We start from the raw sequence: 6,000 nt of genomic DNA, 5'->3' as shown, positions 1-6,000 counted from the left end.
CACAAACTTTGATTGTGAAATTGCTTGGGAGGAGACTATCGCATTTGACTATTCGAATAGATTGCAAGTATCGTGGAAGACAAAACAAACTTTACAAATTATTGATTTAGAGAATGATTATTTCTCAGTGAAGTTCCAAGACGATGATGAACACTTATACGCACTGTCTGGAGGCTATGGACGATTTTTGGCCATTATCTCACCGTGCAATCGTGGACACCCTCCTTCTCGATCGATCAACATCTACCACAAATCCTATTGGTTTGGATTTTATTATTGAGTTTGATGAAGGGAATGTATACTAGAAGCCTATTAAGATTCATTGCTAGTGCCAGTAGACTGGTGGCTAAGATTGACTAGAACACAAAAGACAACACAAGAGGACAATTCATGAGGCTGGCGGTGTATGTAGAATGGGGGAAATAGTTGTTCTCAAAAGTTAAATTTGATAGCAAAATACAGCAGGTAGAGTACGAGTCCTTGTTGGAAATTAATCGATTTGAAAATGATTTTCTTACACAGAGGAAAATTAAAATTTTAAATACCGATCCGGTTTGTGATATTTGTAGCAATAAATCTTAATTGAATTCGTACATGTGTTTTTGGATAAACGAATCGTTGATGCTTTCTGGCTTTCAACCAAACAATCTATTTCGAGTGTGGGTTCAAACCAATTGAATCAAAACACAGAACTAGAAAAAAAAATTCCTTTTGGGGTGAAAACGAAATTTCTCTTTTCTTTAATAGAAACAAGTAAAATTATTTTTCTGAAAAATATGTTTATAAGTTGAGAATAAATTCTCCCTATTTTTTGGCAGAATAACTATAACACCCTGGTTTTGGTGGGTACAAGGTTTGGCTCATAGTCCTAAGGTAGTATGATTGGCAGAGTAGGCCTCACCCAAGTGCATCTTTCAGCGTATAGAGTGGGTGTGTATAGTTATATGGTTATGTTAATAAATGTTCCTGTTCAAGTGGTTGAGTGGGTGTGTACAGTTATATGGTTATGTTAATAAATGTTCCTGGTCAAGTGGCTATGTTAGTTGGAATAAGATCAATGGTTGACCAGCTTCGAACGTACCAACATCCAAAGTAAGAATCCTGCACAAAATATTTGAAATAGATAGTGTCCGTAAGTATACGGGCTAGTTTGTAATATAGTTACAACGAAGTAGGTAAGTACTCCAAGGATCATACCTAAGGGAGGAGAGCACTAAATTAACCCTAACCGAAGTACAAATAGAGTTAATTATTATTTTAAATAAATTATATTACGAATAAACATAAAGAAAGATTTTTGGTATTTTTGTAAATAAAGAATAAAATAATATAAAGAAAAGGACTTTGGGAAATTTGATATAGAAACTGAATCAGATCTGAGTGTGGGTGATTAGCTTGCTTCGGTAATCATAACTAACTGTTGCTTCGGGTTCTTTTTCAACCAACTAGTCGTTAACCTAGCAAGATCTCTCGCTCTTTCACTAGACTAACGAGTCAACAAGAGCTACTTATCTCTCGACCTCACAATCTAGACCGGTTCAAGGCTAAGGTGTTCACGGATAATCCATACTTTTGGGTTAATTCCCACCTAGATGACTTCATAGGGTCATCAAGCCTAGGTTTTAAGTTCTTCCTCTCTCGAACAATTGATCTGCTAAGAAAACCATGCACAATAATTAATTAATCATACCTTCACTCCCTAATCCCCCGTTAGAAGATTAGTTCCTCATGGATATCAAAAACACAATAAACTTGATGCGAAAGTTAAACATTAATAACAAATCAAGAGATGAACATTTAAGAGAATCCTGAATCATATTAATTGAAGCACAAAGTCCACAAAGAGTTGATCAAGTTCCACAAATCAGATCTCTCGACAAGTGCAAGTAGCAAAACTGAAAATAACCTAAGCCTAAGAAAAGGAAAAAAACTGAAAACTAAAATTACAAAGAAAATTATTAAGTATGAAAGTTGTCATTTAACAAGTGTTTAAGAGCCTATTTATAGAGTTAAGGTTGTTATCCTCCTCAAGCCTAGGTCTTCTGAGGCTCTAGTGCTTAATATTTGATTGTGCAGACCAAAACGCCTCCGACTTGTAATTTTTCCCGTGCAGAACCGATGTCACGACAGCGTAGTGCTTGTGTTGCGACATCAAAGGCAATATGCTTGTACTCAGGGTAGCTTCAAGGGTATGTCCCCACATCCTTTGGTTGTGTCGCGACACTGAAGACAGTATTGGGATTCTTGTGCTTTACTTCCTATATTGCGACATCAAGCTCCCCGTGTTGCAAGAAAACTATCATAGCCACCACCCAGCCCAGTAAGATATTGTTCGCTTTGGGCGCATATGGCCCTCCCAGCTTTGTTCCTGAGAGTGCCTATACACTTGAAATTCCTCTTACCACTTAAGTGCTTCTACCCCTTTATATAGCTCAGGTCTCTCTCATGCTTTGCTGATATGGGATTCGCCTAGGGTGTTACATTCACCCCTTTAAGGACTCAGCATCCTCGTTGAGGTTGCCCCACCATCGCTTAAAAGGCACGACGAGTGGCTATAATACTACTAAATGTAATCCCCTAAACTCGACCTAGACGTTATGGCCGAATCTTGAAGATCATATTGGCCATGTTGATGGCGCAGAAAATGATTTAACTATTTTCTCTCAATAATCGTCCTTATTTTTAAAACTTCATCTTGATTTGTTTTAAGAAAGGCTAAATATCGTCTATAAATTTCCTTTTGAAAGAATTTTTCGAAAACGTCTATCTTCAGAAAAACTCAAGTATTGATAATTTTCAGAAAACATTGTTATTCAATTGAAACATCACAACAAACAATTTATATATTTAAAACTTGTTATATTAAATCTACGTTTTCAAAATTTACAAAATTGTCTATTGCAATGTTTTAACTGAAAAACAATATTTTTTGAAAATTATCAATACTTGAGTTTTTCTAAAGATAGACGTTTTCGACAAATTCTTTCAAAATGAAATTTATAGACGATATTTGGCCTTTCTTTAAGCAAATCAAGGTGACTTTTTAAAAATAAGGACGATTATTGAGAGAAAATAGTTAAATCATTTCCTGCGCCATCAACATGGCCAATGTGATCTTCGAGATTCGACCATAATGTCTAGGCTAGGTTTAGGGGGTTACAAAGCTGGTTAGGAACCAATTAAATGTGAACTAAAATAGTTAAAAGATAAGAGAATACTCAATTAGGTTTCCTGGAAGTTATAGACTTTTAATAAGACAATTCAGTAATGATGTGACATTTGGCAAGTTCTAATAAGAACTTAGATTATAATAATAGATATTCAAATTTGGTAAAGGGGAGTTCTCTTCTTTTTCTTCTAAGGCAAGGTTATTTGAGGCTTGAGGAATCAAAGGTAAGTTTTATGACTCTGCATGTTGTGCTATGAAAGAGTAGGTCTATAAGAATACATGAATAGTAAGATGAAGAATTAAGGTTTAATATAAGGGCTATCTAGTTTTTGATGATGGTAAAGTTACGAATGAGTTTTAATGGTGTTCTTTTAATATTTATGCAGTGGTTGTTGCAGTTCCTTGTTGGATCTGGAGTTTAAGTTGTTGTTCATGGTTGTTAAGTGAGTCTCTGTATCGACTCTTGCCTGTATACCGTTGACATGAGATATCTCTATAGAAATCGATTGAATGATGGAACTGAAGCTAGACAAGTATAGTATGATGGTTACACAACTATATGGTTGAGTACATTTTATGGTATGGAATCTAGGAAATAGGTTTAGTCGTATATGTGTGTCCTAGATGTATGCTATGGGTATGCTCTATTAAGAGTATGTATTGGAGTTAAAGATGAAGGTGAATTGTGTCATTGCACGAATGGTCTATGAAGTGATACTGTGTCTATCTCGGTGATATTGTCAAAAGGGGTCTATCGGGACTTTAAACACAAATTTTGAAAGGAAAAATCCATGGCCATGGCACCCTCTGAAGAGCAACTAAAGGAAGATTATTACTCAATGGGGTTCTCTGTGTGTTCCAAGACGATGATGGGCAAACCTCACATAATGTGAGTTTAAGGCGAATCAATATCGTAAACACGTCAGAAATGAAAGCTTTTATGGTAAATCATGAAAAGAAAGCTTTTGTGACATAACATGAAAGCAAAGCCTCTATGGTGAATCATGAAAAGAAAACCTTTGTGGTGTAACATGAAAGAGAGCCTTCATGGCATAATATGAAAGAATGCTTTTGTGGAAAACTCCATAAGGAATGCTTTCGTGGCACAATCTTAAAGACCACCTTTGTGGCAAATAATGAATCAATAGCATGTGTGGCAAATTTTGATGTGATAGCCTTTTTGGTGAAAACCTGAAAGAACGACGTACATAGTGAAGTCTGAAAATAGTGCCCTTGTGGCGTATCCTAGCAAGGCTCGCAATGGTGTAACCTAAAGGAATAATTCTTGGCAGATTATGTATTAAATTTCTTGGTGTATTTAGCATGGCTTGTTAGTATGTTTAGAAATACCAGTAAGGCAGAGTTTCTCTATGGGCTATGATAAAATGTTGTACAAGACCATAATTCGACTATGAATAATGAAGCGATGAGATATAGAAAAAGTGATGGGTAAACGTAAAAGAAGTGTATTCTAAATAATGAATTTTCTAACTATATACCAGAAGGAATGTACCTGTTAAGTATAGGTGATCAAACATGGATAGTGGAGCGATGACTTAAAGTTACGTATTCAAAAGTAAAGGTGATTCAGTCGTATGGACATCTATAAAGAAAACATGTATAAACTTATGAAACATCAAATTGAAAGAGGCAAGTGGCGTATCGAAGTTATTGATGGGTAATAAATGAGCTCTAAGTAAGGTATGGTATCTGATGTGTATATGAGACTAGAAATTGATGGAGTATTCACTAGTGACTAAGTTGAAGGTTCATAACGATGTGATCATTTAAATAAGTTACCAGTTGAGATGTGCAGAAATGACACATGTAAATGATGTTTTCCTCACTAAGTTCTTACGAATTTATATCGATGTGTGTTTTGGTATTGGTGAATTGATATGAATCTATGCTAGGAGGGATGATGCCAGGGCTACAACTAAGGAATGGCGTGTTAGGCTGTTATGCATACAGAGCAAGTTGGCGATGTGTTCAAGGTCTATAATACTCCTTAGAAATTCAATTGGGGTACCTGTACCAAATTAGGGTTTCAATTTGGATATCATTTTAGTTTAATTACATCGTGTTGTATCTGTATTTACTCTTTGTATTTAATGATGTATTTTAGTTTGAAATTTGTAGTTAAGTAAGTTGTCAATATCTGTAAATGTTAAAAGCAAGTTAAGCTTGTGTATATAATTATGGTAATGCCCAAGATCTGAATCTGTTTAATCGGATCGGGTTGAGGGCGTTACAATAACAATATATCAAAAGTTCTCTTAATAGCTCTACCAGTGCCATCTATTTATAGGAAGAGAAGGTAGAGCCCTTATAGAGTTGTAGAGGTTTATTTTAATTATAAAAACAACATCCTTCTTAGAGTATGAGAGGGCTGAATGACCCACCCTTTTATCTTATGTTATATGAGGGATTTTAGGCCTCTCTCACATCGGGTCCAATTATGAGTATTTCCTTGGCCTTTTTGACCCAATAATACTATGTAATGTGATCCAACTCAATTCAGTTTTTATATTTCCTAAAATAAACTTTAATATTTACATATTAAATAATTTTCTCATCCCAATTTTGCACCAGTAAAATTTTGATGATTTTACACCCAATAAAATATTGACGATTTTACCCACTATAAAAATTTGAGAAAATTCATTCAATATGTCACAACTTAACATGTTCACTGTGAACGAATGGTTTATTTTCATATTGAGGCTTCAAAATAGTCCAAAAACATAAACTCATTTCTCTATCTTTTTTAAGTAATCATATATATGATTGCAAATTTTCGTTTTCATTTCCATTTTTGGAAATCTAAATTC

This window comes from Gossypium hirsutum, chromosome D03 (genome assembly GCF_007990345.1).
Source record: "Gossypium hirsutum isolate 1008001.06 chromosome D03, Gossypium_hirsutum_v2.1, whole genome shotgun sequence".
In the NCBI taxonomy this organism is placed as follows: Eukaryota; Viridiplantae; Streptophyta; class Magnoliopsida; order Malvales; family Malvaceae; genus Gossypium; species Gossypium hirsutum.
This window is presented reverse-complemented; position numbering follows the sequence as displayed.